This window comes from Bos mutus, chromosome 10, assembly GCF_027580195.1.
Source record: "Bos mutus isolate GX-2022 chromosome 10, NWIPB_WYAK_1.1, whole genome shotgun sequence".
Taxonomy (NCBI): domain Eukaryota; kingdom Metazoa; phylum Chordata; class Mammalia; order Artiodactyla; family Bovidae; genus Bos; species Bos mutus.
In genome coordinates this window covers 55,690,276-55,707,903 of record NC_091626.1, presented here as the reverse complement: position 1 = coordinate 55,707,903, position 17,628 = coordinate 55,690,276, and the positions used below count along the sequence as shown (strand labels likewise).

The 17,628-nt window shown below is 49.5% G+C and overlaps 1 long non-coding RNA gene across 1 annotated transcript in view; it reads right to left on the bottom strand.

Moving 5' to 3' along the window:
- The window catches only part of LOC138989521 (uncharacterized), a 46,788-nt gene extending 32,083 nt beyond the window's left edge, over positions 1-14,705 (bottom strand). The window contains exon 1 of the long non-coding RNA XR_011465813.1: positions 13,869-14,705. This is a non-coding gene — a long non-coding RNA (uncharacterized lncRNA). The remainder of the gene's footprint in view (positions 1-13,868) is intronic.
- Between the last annotated feature and the right edge of the window lie 2,923 nt (positions 14,706-17,628).

The following is a 17,628-nucleotide window of genomic DNA, read 5'->3' as shown; positions in this document are numbered from 1 at the left end:
GAGGGGCATGAGTGATCACTGTGGCAAAGGGTCAGCTGAAGAGCAAAACAGCAGGCAGTACGGAGTTGCTGTGGGCTCTTGAGTAAAGGAGGGGCCTGGTAAACCAGGGCAAGAGGGCGGATGGGAGAGCCTGGGAAAGCAGAACCTCAGTACGCCGCTAGGGCCTTGGCTCCCTGACTGTAGGAAATCACGAGCCTGTCATCATGTGGGCCTCCGGCCTCTCTGACAGCTCCAGACTTCCACCCCAAGACCCCACCACCCCATTCCCAGTGCCTCGCCTCATGGTTTCTCTTACAGACAAGTTGCTGAGCATAAGACAATGTGTGCCTACCCAGCCATGGGCTATCCCATTTCTTGTGCATCACGCCTTGGGGCCACCTCCAAGATGAGGCACCTCTTCATCTTGGAAGACCCTGTGAATAGTGGCAATTGTCATCTTTCTAGGAAACCTGTGCTCCCCTCTGGTATTCTACCAGTACTAGAACACTGGTAATAATTACAGAAAACCATCACCCACATGACTCGAGTCCATCCAGGTCCTCACCCTGGCCTCACCTTGGTCACTCTTCTCTTCCCTACCCTTCTCCAGTGCACTGGCCTGATGTTATCCTTGAAACTGAGAGGCAGGTTCCTACCTCAGGACAGTTGCACATGCGATTCCAAGTCCCTGGGACTCTCTTCCCCTTGGTTTCCTCAGGGGTCCCTCCCTGATTTCATTCAGGTCACTGATGAAACAGCACCCAGCTCCCACCTGCCCTCTCTTCCTCTTGATTTGTTCACCTACCACTCCTGACATAGATGTTTCTTTGTCTCTTTTTTTTATCTCCAGCCATCCCTCTCTCTGCCTTGTTTATGAGCTTGTGGAAGCAGGGACTTGGTTTTATCACCATTTTCTCTCCAGAGCTTATTGCTAGCTGTACCATCAAAGGCACGCAGAGGACCTTCTGTGGAGTGACCACCACCAGGGCAGGCACCGGAGAGTCACCCAGCTCTACATGAGGACCTTGGTAAACATCGACCCTCTAAAACCCAGAGGCAGAAGTGGTGACCTTGAGGGTCCTTGCAGCTCCAGGCTTCATGGCTCAGTGGGAAGTCTGTCCAGCCCCCTGGATCTTTGCATGACGACTCCTTTCTTTAGGACACAGGCCCTGGTACCTCTGCAGTGTGAAAAATGCCTTATTCTCATGGTTATAAGGGCCTTCTGCCTCTCCTTATTTGCTGCTCATGACCCGAGGTCCTGGTTGCCTGTGTCTACCTGCCGGCCCCTCTCAGCACACCCCTTGCATTATTTCTTCTCCAGCACTTTCCTCTCCCCCCAACCGCCCCTCTTCTATATTTGTTTACTTGCTGAGAGTCTGCTCTTTCTATCCAGAGCAGAGCTGCTCCTCATAAATATAATACAAGCCACACATATGAGCCATGTAATTGATTTTACATGTTCCAACAGCTATGTTAAAAAAAGAAAAAACAGGAAATACTATTTTTAAAAACATTTTTTCTTTAATCTACTATATCCCCAAAATACACGATCTCAACATGTGATCCACATAAAGTATAGGGTATTTTACATTCCTTGTTTCTTACCAAGTCTTGGGAATTCTGTGTGTATTTTACACTCACGGCGCATCTCTACTCAGATTTAGCCACACTTTCGGTGCTCAGAGGCACACCCAGGGGCAGGGACCTGAGCTCTCCTGCTTGCACTGGGCCCCGAGGCCCAGGGAGGAGCTCACAGGATGCAGAGCAGGTGCTCAGAACAGTCCTACCGAAGAGGGAAAGTAAATGTCAATGTGAGGGTCAGTCACTGGGTGTCCCCAGAGCAGGGGCCAGTGGAACAGATGCATCTGTTCGTGTGTGTGTGTGTGTGTGTGTGTGTGTGACCTGGGTGTGTGCGCCTGTGCCAGAGAGACTTTGGGGCTCTGGGATCAGACCTAGCTCGGGTCAGTCCCTCCTCTGGCACTTCCTTTGGGCTTTGGCTTTCTTTTCTGTGAAAGTGAGAACAGAGGTATCCTCTTACCACATAGTATAGTTGGAAGGATTAAACTGATAAAAAGGACCTCCCTGGTGCTCAGTAGTAAAGAATCTGCCTGCCAAGCAGGAGATGCAGGTTCAATCCCTGATCTGGGGAGATCCCACATGACGCAGAGCAATGAAGCCCCATTCGCCACAACTACTGAGGCTGTGCTCTAGAGCCTGGGAGCCGCAACTACTGAGCCCATGTGCCCCAAAGCTTGTGCTCCACCGCAATAGAAGCCACTGCAGTGAAAAGCCCACACAATTCAGCTAGAGAGTAGCCCCTGATCACCGCAATAGGAGAAAGCCTGCACACAGCGATGAAGACCCAGCACAGTCAAAAATAAATCAAAGTATATAAAAAAAGATAAATAGTGCATGTAAAAGCATAGGCCACTGACCCATGACTTCATGGAAAATAGGTGGGAAAAAATGGAAACAGTGGCATGTTTTATTTTCTTGGGCTCCAAAATCACTGAGGACAGTGATTGCAGTCATGAAATTGAAAGATGCTCCTCGAAAAAAAGGTTTGACAAACCTAGACAGCATATTAAAAGGTAGAGACATCACTTTGCCAACAAAGGTCATAGTCAAAGCTATGGTTTTTCTAGTAGTCATGTATGGATGTGACATGAGAGTTGGACTGTAAAGAAGGCTGAGCACCAAAGAATTGATGCTTTCAAACTGTGGTGCTGGAGAAGACTCTTGAGAGTCCCTTGGACTGCAAGATCAAACCAGTCAATCCTAAAGGAAATCAACCTTGAATATTCACTGATGCTGAAGCTGAAGCTCCAATAGTTTGGCCACCTGATGTGAAGAACTGACTCATTGGAAAAGACCCTGATGCTGGGCAAGATAGAAGGCAGGAGAAGAAGGGGATGGCAGAGGCTGAGATGACTGGATGACATCACCGACTCAATGGACATGAGTTTGATCAAGCTCTGGGAGATGGTGAAGGACAGGGAAGCCTGGAGTGCTACAGTCCATGGAGTTGCAAAGAGTCAGATACAATTTAGCGACTGAACAACAACTGACCCGGTAAACAGAAATTTCCTTTTCTTCCTTTCTTTTCCTTTCTTCCTTCTTTCCCAGCTCACAGGGCTGTTGTGAAAATCAAATGAGATAATACCCTGATGAAGCACAGAGAACTCCAGTGATGCTGTCTGTGTGATCATCACTGCAGTGGCGCCCGCATCACTCAGTTATTCAGTGGTTGCCCCACAGACATGAGGGCCTTAGCACACATTCCCTGCTGAATCGCAGCCCCTGGCATGCCACCTATACTGACTTAACAGGTGCTCAGTGTAAATATTTAATACAAGAATGGATGGATGCTGGGGAGGTTGCAACTTCTGCAGCTTCCAGAAGCCACAGGAAGGCTCCACCTGTGGGGGACCCACGAGGCTACACCATCCTGGGGCCCCGGTCTGTGAGCTCCATCCCACCTGTGTCCCCAGACCTGGGCAGTGGTTTGGGGGAGTACAATTGCCAGGGAAACTCACCCACCCTGCTTGAAGGGAGGCAGCGCCTGTCCTTCATTCTTGGAACATTTCTGAGGGGAGAGAGGCCTCGGGCGTTGGCTGTTTGTCTTTGGAAATGAGTAAAAGGCATCACCCAGATTTGTTTCTAAAATGGGCCTGGAAAATGTTCAGGGGAAGATTTATTTTTGCAAGCAGGCTTCTGCCAGACAGAGATTGTATCTTCTGGGAAAATGTCCTGGCTGATGAGAGAAGAGCCGAGAAGCAAGGCTGGGTGTTGAGGTCCAGGCTGTGGCTGGACGGGGTTGGGGACCCAGCCTAGGGAGGGTGGTTCGGGCTGTACAGGGCTTGGCCCAAGCATGGAGGAGCCCCCTCTCACTGCAGGGAATGGGGCCACCCCTGCTGCTCCCATAGCTGCCCCACAGCTCTTCTGCAAAGTCCAGTAGAGCCTGGATCACAGGGCACCTGGTCTCAAAACGTACTAGGAGAGTCTCTATCAAGACCCCGTGGTCCCTGCTGTCTGAGGCTGAGCTCCACGACACCCACAGTGTCCCAGAGGATCTAGAGGGGGACCGCTAGGCTGGGATGAGCTCCTTGGGCAGAGGTTCTTCCTTCTGTGTTAGGAGGGAGCCAGCTATAGAATAGAAGGTGGTACCTAGGGGTTTCAAGTCTCCAAGGGCTCCATCAATACCCACGGGGGTGACCGGATTGAGTTCAGGCACCTCCTAGTAGCTCCAAATGAAAACTACTTATGTCAGGGCGGCCCGGGGAGAGGAGCCTGGCAGAGCAGCCAGCAGCCCCGCGAAACACTCCTTTCCCGTGCCCCACCTCCCTGGGCCTGCCATCTTCCACAGCCCTTCTGGATATGGGGATGTAGGGGGTGCATGGAGGGGAGAGGCTTTACCCAGGTTCTTGCCCACATCTGGGGAGCCTGATGTGTGTGTGTGCCTTTGGCCAGGGGCTTCTCATCTGTTCATCAGGATCTGGACCCCATAATCCATGGACCCTCAGGCTTCACAGAGGCTGCAGAGGCTCCCCAACCCCCACGCTGCGGTCCTCACTGCCCCTGGGCAAACCCTATAACCTCCGCTTCCCTCCCTTCCTCCCAACCATGTGTCCTCCTTGGCTTTTCACACAGTCCTGCTTCCCACCCACCCTTTGCTCTGGGAAGGCAGGGAGGGGGGTCTGTAAGCTATTTTCAAGATTTCAAAAAAGCCCAAAGGAAATCATACATTTACCTCAATGAGGTTCCCAGACTAAATAAAACATTAAGTTTATTTGCTTTGGGCTGGAGTCATATCAACTCAGTGTGGTAACAGTGGTTATCTTGACTGATCAGAAGCACTAATTGGCAGTTATATGTCTTTGATGAATAAAACTCAAAGGAACAAATTATTATTCAATAAATGTAGTTTGTTGGGTAGATAAAAGCTTTCAAAGCACAGAATCCCTTGAGGAAATAACTAAAAAGGATCTTTCTGGTGAAAGGGGTGAGGACCTCTGATCTACATGAATGTCATATTTTCATTAAAGCACAGCACACACATTTTTCCATAGGCCTTTGATGCCAGAGTTCTCATTAGTGAATTTTGACTCCACAGAATTTCTACAAATAATACATTGTTCATGCCAGCTTTTCCCAAAGCGTAGTTCCCCAGACCCTGCTAATAGGTATTCCTTGGGAGTTCATAGGAAAGGGTCCATGATCAAAAAGGTTTTGGGGAAAACTAGCTAAGCAATGTTAAGCTATTTATTATGGAATTTTTCAGAGCTCTCAATAGGTAATATGAACTGATAATCTCTGAGAGGGACACAGAGTATGGTGCATTCCTGGTCATTGGCCAGGAATCTGATTTTTTAGAATTTTTTAAATTTATTGTAATTGGAGGATAATTACTTTACAATATTGTGTTGGCCTCTGCCATACATCAGCATGAATCAGCCACAGGCATACAGGTGTCCCCTCCCTCCTGAACCCTCCTCCCCACCCCATCCCTCCAGGATGTCACAGAGCACCAACTTTGGGTTCCCTGCGTCATATTTCACCTATGGTAATGTGTATGTCTTAACGCTATTCTCTCAAATCATCCCATCTTCTCTTTCCTCCACTGTGTCCAAAATTTTGTTCTTTATGTCTCTGTCTCCTTTGTTGCCCTGCACATAGGATCATGGGTACCATCTTTCTGGATTCCATATACATGCATTAATAAATGGTATTTGTCTTTTTCCTTCTGACTTACTTCTTTCTGTATAATAGGCTCTAGGTAGGATCTGCTTTTTTGAGGTACATTCCCAAGTAAGTGTTCCACAGAGCACACTTTGGAACCCAGGAGTTTATGATGACAAAGGTGACCCAAGAGTCCCCTGACAGCCACAGGGACAGACAAAAATAAAGAGAAACATGGATGGAGAGACACTGGAGGTGGACTTGCTTGGTGGTCTAGTGGTTAAGAATCTGCCTTCCAATGCAAGGAATGTGAGTTCAAGCCCTGGTCAGGGAGCTAAGACGCCACATGGGCCAAAAAAATCAAAACATAAAACAAGCAACATTGTAACAAATTCAATCAAGACTTAAAAAAAAAGAAAGACCTGCTAGAAGAGCCAGACACAACTGAGCGACTTCACTTTCAATTTTCACTTTCATGCACTGGAGAAGGAAATGGCAACCCACTCCAGTGTTCTTGCCTGGAGAATCCCAGGGGCGGTGGAGCCTGGTGGGCTGCTGTCTATGGGGTTGCACAGAGTCGGACACGACTGAAGCAACTTAGCAGCAGCAGAGAAAATATGGTTTTATCAGTTAATCAAAATAATGCAAATTCTTTGTAGTAAAACCAGGAAAATGCACAAAATTATGAAAGTTCATTTAAAATTTAATTCCTCATACTTCCACCATCCAAAGATGTTCATTACCTTAATATTTTGTTAATTTTCCTTGTAACTTTTTCTTGAAATATACATGCGTGTATATTATACATAGTGAACTAAAAGTGAAAGTGAAGTCTCTCAGTCATGTTCAACTCTTTGCGACCCCGTGGACTGTAGCCCACCAGTCTCCTGCTGCTGCTGCTAAGTCACTTCAGTCGTGTCCAACTCTGTGTGACCCCACAGACGGCAGCCCACCAGGCTCAGCCGTCCCTGGGATTCTCCAGGCAAGAACACTGGAGTGGGTTGCCATTCCCTTCTACAGGGGATCTTCCTGACCCAGGGATAGAACCCAGGTCTCCTGCATTGCAGGCAGATTCTTGTGTATACATAGAGTGAACATTCCATCTTACATACACAGCAATAAAAAGAAAAAAAGAGAGAGAAAGAGACAGTGGAGGGCAGGAGATGGGGAGTGGACATCATGGTGGGTGGGATGCAGATGTCAAGGGCAGCACTTCTGTGATCATCTCTCTGCTCTCCTCCTGCTCCCTCTGCAGAATGGAGATGGGGGACAAGGACAAAACAGGGGTGGCTGACGGGCCGTGCTACACCAGGGCCCTGGATTCAAAGGAAGAGCAAAAGTAGCTTGGGAAACCTTCGCTTAGCTTGATTTCCAGCCCTCATCATCTTTTCTCTTGTGAAAGCAGCAGGAAGTGGAGAGTTTTTGAGAAGTACGTCAACAGCCTTCAGTGAATGATCCTATCTGACGCCTCATCTCTGCAGGCGCTCAGCGTTCCCTCTTGCTTCCTCTGGGCCCACCCCCAGCACCTCCCAGCAGAGAACACGAAGCCACCTCTAGGCTTGTTGGCAGCACACGTGACGTGATGCTCAGTGCGCAGTCACAGTGTGGCTGGGTGACACATCCAGACGCAACTGGAGAATTAGGGGCCACAGCCAGATGTTCCCCCCACCCCACAACTCCAAATGTGAAGACTCTAGAACCACACAGAGAAGGCCAGTGTGGATGGGGAGACAGCCTTGTGAAGGCTCCTCCAGGAAAATCCACAGACAGGTGGCTAAAACTGCTTTTTGCACCTCCTTTGCAAAGACAGTAAACAGAGCACCTAATCAGGAGAGAGGAGACAGTGACTTGCAGGCAGCTGAGTGGGGAAGGAACGCGGAAAGAAGGAAAAGGAAAAGAATCCATTTTCAGCTCCTACAATATGCCAAGTCTGAACTTCCCTGGTGGTCCAGCGATTAAGAACCCACCTGCCAATGCAGGGAATATGGATTCAATCCCTGGTCCGGGAAGATTCCACATGCCTTGGGGCAACTAAGCCCATGCATCACAACTACTGAGCCCATGCACCCTAAAACCCAGGCTCTGCAAGGAGAAGCCACCGCAATGAGAAGCCTGCACACCACAGATAGAGAGTAGCCTCCGCTCACCACAACTAGAGAAAGCCCTCACACAGCAACGAAGACAACACAACCCAAAATAAATAAATTAAATGCCATGTTCTTCACCTATGTTCTTTTATTTCATCCTCACAGATTCCTGATAAAGTAGATGTATTACCTCCATTTTACAAATAAGAAAGCCAAAGCTCAGTAAGATTGCGGGATAATTAATAAATGATCTGTAGCCCAAAGTCCCACAAGCTGCCCCATGCTCAGCTGCCTCTAGGAATTCAGGAGACTTGACTTGGTGTAAGGAAAGTGGTTGCCCAGCCAAGAATTCAAAAAGAAGACTCTGGAAGACGCACTGAGAAACTGTGAGGAAGACAGTTTCAGGAGGAAGCCGAGAGGTTCATCCCTGTCTCTTGCTTCCCCAGTGTCAGGGGCAGAGAGTGTGAGGCAGTGACGAATGAGCAAGAAGGCCAGGCCGACCCCCAAGGAGCTGGCCAGAGAAGAGACCACTGGCCACTGGACTGTGACGTTTGAACCGCTACAGGCTCAAAAGCAAGAACGTGCTGGATGAATTCCTAAATCTGTGATTGGAAATGACTGAAAAGTTTCATCAGAATCTAGAAATGATCTCCATTTGTGCTTTCTGTTTGTGTAGAACTTTGAATTTTTCATGGAAATTTCAAGAGTACACTGGGAGGTAAGCAAGTCATTAGTGTTTCCATCTGACAGATAAGGAAAGGAGGGCTCGGAGAAGTAGGAGGGGGAGGGCACCCTTTATGCCTGACAACTGTGAATGCAAACTCCTTACTTTTCTACATCTCTAGATGCAGTACAACGTCTAACCAAGAAACACCTCTAAGGTGAGCCATTCAGAGACTTGAACTGCAGCTATTAATCACATCTGTTGTTATTAATGAGCACAAGAACCAGACTTTGAGCCTCCTGGCACCGAGTCACATGCGCCCTTCCTGCCATCCCTTTTCTAGATTTAACATAAGGAGTCACCGTCTACAGATTTCTAAGGTTTTACACACCAAAATGGCACCCTGTTTCTGCAAATACTTTCTGGTGTACTTCGTGGTGGTCACCAAAAGTCACACAGGCCACGGTGCAGTGACTTCATGGCCAAGCTATCTGCAGCCCAGGCAGTGTCTGGAAATTACCCAGCGGTCTTCTGGAACCAGAAGCAGATAACTGTTTAGTAAATGAGCCCCCAGCATTAACGGGAAATTTAATGCCACTCCTTCTTCCCAGTGACCTCATTTGTTGAGTCAGACTTAATTCTATCACAATCCTCTGAGCTTGAGGATCCAAGTCACTGCCTGGCGTGCTTCAGAGGCATTCTCAGGCTGGGTACTGCACTTCATCGTCTTAAGGGATGGGAAAAAATTCTGTCAATCAACACTTGCAGGGTTTCAATGCTATATCCATTTGGCTGTGCCTCTTGCCCTTGTTTTTTACACAGCAAATTTAGCCAGGTACTTTGGAATGTAGGCATTAATTCATCATTAATTTTTAGATAATGTTGTCATCAAATGTTGGTAGGGTTGAGTGAAACTGAAATATTATTCTTAGAAGACCATTCTAAAATCTCTGCTAGGGACAGGAAGCCGATTTTGGGCAGCTGAATTCAGGGGCTCAGGGCTTTCTGCTTGTTATAGACATGGTTTCCATGCCATGGGAACAGAGATGGGCTGATTATGAAGTTCATTATTATGTTCCCTTGGTGACAGAGACAATGGACATTTTGAGACAGGAATAGAGAGTTATGGAGTTATCAAGTCATGGGTTAAGATAAGGGAAAAAAACCAAGAAGAGTGTTAAAATAAATATGCCCGGTGGAGCCCACATCAGGTAAACAATTCTTTGTAATTAAGGAAGAAATTTAAAGCACAAGAGAAGAGAAAAGGGGCTTAGAGACAATTTCTGTCAGTGTGAGGTATTTCCAGGAAAGAATTAGGACAACCAGGGATTATTATTTTCTTAAGCATTTGATTGAAATCTCGGGACTTTTTATTCATCCTGCAGTTAGAAAATCAAGAGACGGGAGGCTCAACCTCCAGAGGGGGAAACCAAAGGCCAAAAATAAGCTGGAGGGACTGAAATTCCAGGGCAAAGTCAGTGGGAAGGAGGGGGCTATTCAGCCAACACGGTGAATAATCCTCTTTCTCCTTCTTAGCTTCATGTCTTGGCCACAGGGCACATCAGATATATATATATATATATATATTTTGGCTGCACCTCGTGGCTTGTAGGATCTTAGTTGTCAGACCAGGGATTGAACTCCAGCCCTGGCAGTGAAAGCGTTGAGTCCTAACCCCTGGACTACCAGGGAATATCTGACTTGGTAATTTCTGACATCAGATCATTTCTGACTCTGCAGTTTCCTTCTAGATTGCCCTCTCACAGGGGGTTAAGTTGAGCCTTGGCTCCTGCAGGCATGAGTTTCAGGGACCACTGTCTAAGGACAGGGCTCCATCTCTGCATCATAACAGAGTGAACGCCTCAGAACAAAGCCCATTCTTTGTCTTTACCAACAAACCCACACACAGTGGGTGCCAGTCTAGGTTCTTGAACCATACAGGCAGTTTAGCTCCCTGCCAGGTAAACAGACCTCACTAAAGTCTCCAGCACTTTAAAAAAAAAAAAATAACACCTCTATTTTATCGTTGGGAATAAAAATATCTTGTCTATGTAGGAGTGTTCTCTTAAGCCCATACCATGGAGTATAACATACCATTAAAAAGAAAAAGGTCTTTATTTGCTCATGCAGAGGGAGTTTCAGGATGTATTTACTGCTCAGGGAGCCAAACAAGTGGCAGAGAACTGTATACGGTGTGATGCAACTTTTGTAAAACAGTGTGAATGTGTTTGAATGTGGCTTCCTAAGTGGCGCTAGTGGCAAAGAACCCGCCTGCCAATGCAGGAGACATAAGAGACACAGGTTCAACCCCTAGGTCAGGAAGATCCCCTGGAGGAGGGCAGGGAAACCCACTCCAGTATTCTCGCCTAGAGAATCCCATAGACAGAGGAGCCTGGCGGGCTACCGTCCACAGCGTCGCAAAGAGTCAGGGACAACTGAAGCAATTTAGCACACAGGCACACATGTTTGAAGGCACAAGGAGAAAAGGGCGGGTTTTCAGGTATAGTCTAGATAAAGGGACTGAGGGACATGAGAAAACATGTTTTGGGGAAAGCGCTAATCAACAAATACAAAAAGTGTATGTATTAGAGTAGTCATTATGGGTGTTCGTGTAGGAAGTAAAACGACAAATGAAAACAACTGGAAGTTCAACCTTGGAGTTTCACTCTAGCAGACACACCTACTGTCTATGAGATAAACAACAGGGCTTACTGTACAGCACAGGGACCCACATTCACTATCCTGTGATAAACCATATGGAAAAGAACGTGTATACAGATGTGTAACTGAATCACTTTGCTGTACACCAGGCACTAACACAATACTGTAAATCAACTATGCTTCAGTTAAAAAAAAGAAAAAGACAAAAAATAGTCATTGTGGTAACTATAATCCCTCCTGCCCACAGGTGCAGTGCGAGGTGGGGCAGGGGAGGCAGGCTTTCTCCTCCTCCCTCTCTTCCTGGCCTCCCCCACCTCTCCCTCTCCCTCCAGGAAACCTGGCCGGGTTGCTCTTTGCCCGGAGTCTGTCACACTGCTAGAGAGCCGGGGAGCCTTCAGAGAGGGCCGGTCTGAGTCTTTCTCCTGCATCCGTCCCTCCCAGGATCTTGTGAGCTAAGTGACTTCCCCAAGGTCACAAAATCTGTCACCATCTCCCCCGACCCCAAACAAGCCTCGCACCCAGTTCCCTCAACTCCGACTGCATTAAGTAGCTGGAGGAAATGAAGGTGGACAGGTTTTCCAACTGCTCTGCCATCTCTGCAGAGGGAACCCGAGTGAGCTGATGGCCGTGTCTGCCTGTCTAATATGCTGGGAGGCGCCTGTGGAGCCTGTGGAGCTCCCATCACCCTGTGGAGCTGGTTACAGGGAGCTCACTGCCTCTTCACTTTCCTGCCTGAAGGTGCCCCTGATCCGGAGGCAGCTAAAGCCCCGCTGACACCCACTCCTGGCCTAGGGATCACTTAGTACCATTACTCTTTCCAAATGTGCTGGAAAACTGGGCTGCCTGGGCTCTGCTAGCCTGAGCGCTACTGGCCTCCAGGCCTCCCTCTTATCTCACCCCCCAAATCTCTCTGACCCACCCCGACTCCTGAGGGCAGGTGTTCCTAGGGGCTGTGGGGGGCCCAGCTAGGCATGGCCTCCAGCCCTGTGCAGGCACAGAGTATGAGGAGAAGCCGGCCAGGTTGGGGTAGGAGGCTGACATCTGCGATTCACTCCCTTGCCCCCCAACACCCCATTGTTACCCACGTTCTCATCTCAAAATGCCACCCTTTCTATCTGCTTGCACATGTCAGGAACTCGGGGCTCAATCTTGACACCTCCTCCTTCATCTCCAGGGGAGTCAACTGCCAGCCCCTGTCCATTCCAGCCCCCGCCCATTCCAGCCCCTGCCCAAGGTGCCCTCATCTCTCGGGTGCACCACTGCAGGGTCTCCTACTGGGCCCCTTCTTCCCTTTTGCCTCCCTCCAAAATAACTGAATGGGGATGTCAGGAGGGGAGGCCATGCTGCGGGTCCTTCTCAAGCTTCTCTGTGCTTCCAACACATCTGGGGCTACAAAGCACCACTCCAGGCCACCTTGCGCAGCAGCCAAGGTAACTGTTCTGAAACACATATATGATCTGTCACTCCCCTCTTTAAACCCCTCCTAGGCTTTCCAGATGGTTCCCCTGATCAAGACAACACCCTCCACCCAGCCCTCTGTCCCCTCATGCTCCCCACCCCCAACACCCCACCCCTGATGTCTCTAGAAGTCCTCCCCTCACCCTGGCCTTCTTCCAGCCCCTCATCCTTTATACCTCCTTCAGCCAGAATCAGCACATGGTCTTCCCTCCAGAGAACATCTCCTTCTGCCTCCCACCCTCTCCTCCTCCCAGACATCAGACAAGATCTCTGGAAACTCTTTCTTCTTCCTCTTCACACCTCTGTTTGCAGTTACGCACGCCTCAGCTTGATTCTTTGATTAATGTCTCCCTTTCCACACCAGGAAGGCAGAACTATGTCCAAATCTGTCATTGTCAGAGCACATGCTAATCATTCAGGAATATCTGATGGACTGAATGACTAAATAATCACAACACTCATTCAGGTGAAGGCAGTAATGGCGGATACAGACTTGGAAAGATTACGAGGCCAAGCTCAGAATTTTAGGAGGGGTGCCCGAAGAACGAGGCATCTTAACTGAGAGCTAAAGTACTAGCTGGACTTTCTCTGGCCAGGGTACTGGGGCAGGTGGAGGCGACCTCTGCATAGAGGGTGCAGACAAGGCTGTGAAACAGGTAATCCATAGGAAGTAGCGAACGGGAGACCAGACTGGGAAGATGAGCTATGACAGATCACGCAGAGCCTTGAGCTCCAAGCTAAGGGGTGTGGGCTTGATGCTGTGGGCCACGAGGAATCTTTGAACAGAAAGTTTAGCGTGGAGAGGCCCTCACTAGTATTTCCAGCACGGGGGCAGTATACAAGCATGTCATCATGGGAAGGGATCTGAGCTCATTCAAGCTCAGCCCTTTTATTTAGCAGGTGAGAAAGCTGAAGCCCTGGGCTTCCCTGATGGCTCAGATCATAAAGAATCTGCCTGTAATGCAGAGACCTGGGTTTGATCCCTGGGTTGGAAGATCCCCTGGAGCAGGGAATGGTTACCCACTCCAGTATACTTGCCTGGAGAATCCCATGGACAGAGGAGCCTGGAGAGCTACCATCTGTGAGGTCACAATGGAGTTGCACACAACTGAGCAACTAACAGCTGAAGCCCAGAGAGGGAAAGTGACTTCCTCAAGGTCACACAGCTGACTCCCAGTGGAATGCTTTTTCGAAAAGAAAAGGATTGTTTCCATCACATGTCAGTCTAATTTCAGTTCAGTTCAGTCACTCAGTCGTGTCCGACTCTTTGTGACCTCATGAACTGCAGCACACCAGGCCTCCCTGTCCATCACCAACTCCCAGAGCTTACTCAAACTCACGTCCATTGAGTCGGTGATGCCATCCAACCATCTCATCCTCTGTCGTCTCCTTCTCTTCCCACCTTCAATCTTTCCCAGCACCAAGGTCTTCTCAGATGAGTTAGTTCTTCACATCAGGTGGCCAAAGTATTGGAGTTTCAGCCTCAGCATCAGTTCTTCCAATGAATACCCAAGACTGATCTCCTTTAGGATGGACTGGTTGGATTTCCTTGCAGTCCAAGGGACTCTCAAGAGTCTTCTCCAACACCACAGCTCAAAAGCATCAATTCTTCGGCACTCAGCTTTCTTTATAGTCCAGCTCTCATGACTACTGGAAAAGACTAGAAAAGAAAAACACTGAAGAAAGTATAACTTCAGCCCCTTATTATTTCTTTACTTGGTTCCACCAACCAATCTCCTTTCCTTTGTCAATTATTAGACAATGTGTGTGTTCATAAAAGCATTCCTCCCAGTTCTTGCTCTGCTGGCCATAGCGTAGAAAGCCTGGCTTCCGGGACTAGCTCTGCCACTTACACACAGTGGGGCCTTGGGTCATTCCCTCCCCTCTTGTGGACACTTAGTTTCCAGTTGGCGCTGTTAACGGCAGACTTTTCAGAGAGTCAGTACAGGAAAGGCCCTCTGCTGGGCCAGTTAGATGGGGATGAAAGTTCAAGGGCCCTGTGGCACCCTCAAGCTAATAACTTTGTCCAGCCAGCAAGGCCCAGAAATGGCCATGAACACACTTTCTGAGACCCTGACAGTAACTCCCTGGTGAGCCCAGCTGGGTATTTCTAACATTCTTTTTTAACACCTGCCCTTAGATGTTTCAAAGAGGCAAATGAGGTGTGGGGCACCAGCTAGAACTCTGTGTGCAGAATGAGGTTCTCTGAGGGAGTGGCTGGTGGGCCCCGAGCCTGCACAAGGATCCAAGAGGAAAGAGAAAAAGTACAGAAACTGAAGCCAGTCTTCATTCCTCTTCTAAACCCTGTTACATCATACCTCCCCAAGGACCAACTCTGTTCCTCCTCAAAGAACTGTGAATCATCCTTTTTTTTTTCTGAAAACAGTTCCTCTACAAATTCAGGAATCCCCATAGCAACCACTTTATGTCCTTGGAGCCCTAGGAAGGAAGTAGAGAGGGAGCCCTCTCCACTACATAAGTAGGCCTATATATAGACGAGGCCTCTCATCTATATAAGCCTGAGAGACCAAGAAATTGGCTTAATCTTCAGCCTTCAGCTTAGGTGAAGGCTGAGCGGAGCCTCTGAGAGGAAACAATAATCAGAGCTGTCCAAGTGCAAGCCAGACCCACAGGCATCTGAGGAAACGTGGGAAGCACGGAGTGGGGCGGGCTGCTCTGAGGTCTGCAGGCGGGGGAGCCCAGGCCATCTGCTGTCCTTGGCGGCTGGGCCTTGGCTGCCACCCAGGCCTTTTCCCCAAACTATGCTGGGGGGACCTTCCCTTCTCATCCCTCCTCCCCACCCCTTTCCCCCGTGTCAGAAAGCATCTCCTTTCCTCTGGACAAGATGGGAAAAGAAAGAGGAGAGCCACCTCTGGTCAGACTCGGCTTCTAACACTCCATTGGCAGAGGAGAAACGGGGCCGGGCGCCCTGGTTCAGTGGGCAGGGATGTGTGGGCACTGGCCCAGGGGCAGTGGAGGGGAAGTGAGGGACCCTGCCACGGTGGCGACTGCCTGGAGCTTCTCTCTCATTCCCCTGTGGCTGTCCCCCTCGTTCTTCCTGTCCACAGGGCATTCTGTTGGAATAACCCGGACCCATGTATAGCTGCAGGGGCTTCTAAGGCAAGTAGCTGAGGTGGGGTGCATCTGACTCGAGACTATCAGCGCCTCCCCCCAGCCCCAGGCCTTCCCTGGACCGCGCAGCAGAGAGAGACAGGAAAGGCTTGGGGCATGCAAGGGCTGAGTCTGCGCCAGCCAGAGGCCCATGGAGCTTCTCCAAAGCTGTGGACCTCTCTTGCCTCCTGACATCCGGGACACTTCTGTCTCTTTCTGTCTGTCTGTCTGTCTGTCTGTCTCTCCTGTTTGGCTCAGAGCCTTCACCTCCACACCACCCACCTCAGCTTCCCATTCGGGCTGCCCTACTCACCATGTGCAGGACTCGAGAACCTTCTCTCTCCTCATTGGGAAGCTCTTTGCTTTAGAGCTTCATGTCAGGAACACAGTGAAGCAAAACGACCTGATGACAGGTGGTCTGGGACGTGGGCTTCCCCGTCACAGCACGAGGGGCCACCGGCTGCTTCCCTCTCCGAGAGGCTCACCACAGCCAGATGGTCTACCTGGGGCGCTGGGTTTGCCCACCCTGGGGGCTCTGGGGAGCAGAGGGAGGGGAAAGGCGCCCATCTCCAGTTTAGGGATAAAGCCAGCGGCTCCCTCGACCTCCTTCTGGCCAGACACCGACAGGTCTGGGCTGCTGGCCACGCCCAGGCACACAGGGCGCAGGTCAGGTGGGTTCCGCTAAACGTGAATCAGGTGCCCTTGGGCTTCGGTGTTACTGTCTCGTGGCACGCACAATTCACTACTCACCACCCTGAATACAAAGAAAAATGAGACACCCTCACTCACCTTTGCCTCCACTTCAAACTCTTGAGATTGCCACCCTTCCTCCTCTCGATATCTGGATAACTGATGTCTGGGGCTTTGCAGGTGGCTCCAAGGAAGAGATTCTTCAGTCCATGAACATTTTTTGAGCACCTCTGTGCTAAGTACTGGGTCACCAATGAGTGCTTGGTGGGGCAGGGAACAGGGAACAGTGATGGAGAGGCAGAGAAGGAGGTGAACAGAAATGGGTGGGCACGAGCTGGACAGACAGGATCCAGAGGGGTCAGATGAGCAGCCAGGGCTGCGGGTACCCAGCCAGCATCTTCCCTGGGCCTGGGCACAGGAGAATCATGGGGAGCAGCATCTTCTCTGCCCTCAGGTGGAGATGGTTGGGGCAGAAGGGCCATGTGGAGAGTCACCGATGGGCTGAGCCTAAGAGGATGAGTTCAGCCCCCATGTCTGCCAGAATGGTGGCTCTGACTTCAAGCCAAGGAGGGTGGGTCTGAGACTTGAAGGGAAAAGACTCTGTCGGCCTTGGGAGATGGAAAGGGGGCCTGAGCCAAGGGCTGGGGCTGCTTCCCTGGAGCAGAGGGGAGTGAGAGCAAGCAGCATGCCCAGACCTGGCTCAGTGTGGCCTGAACAAGGTAAGACTGGGTTGAGATCACCCTGGCATGGCAGGAGAGCGGGGGACACGTGTGAAGTGGTGCTGTCAGGCCCCGCAAGGCCAGCAGGTGCTGGACTCGCTATGGAGCAGAAACCTCTCCTTGGATGTAAATTCATACTATGTCCCTTCCACACAGCAAGCCTGGGGGGCTTTTCCTGATTCCAAATGAAATGAAGTCATATCTTTGACAATCAAGAACTTCCACACTGATCCTCAGTTCCCTATATAAAAGATGCTACAATTCAAACATCCATCAGTGGCTGAATGGATAAATGAAATATGGTATATCCATACTATGGAGTATTATTTGGCTGTTAAAAGGAATTTAAAGTACTGACACATGCTGTGATGTAGCCAAATCTTGAAAATCTTATTCCAAGTGATATAAGCCTGACACAAAAGTTCACATATGATTCCATTTATTTGAAATGTCCAGGATAGGTAAATCCTTAGAGACAGGAAGCAGACTGGTGCTTGCCCAAGGCTGGTGGGGGTGGGGGAGGAGGGCAAGGTAGTGACTGCTGAATGCGTAGGGGGGTTCATTTGTGGTAATGAAAGTA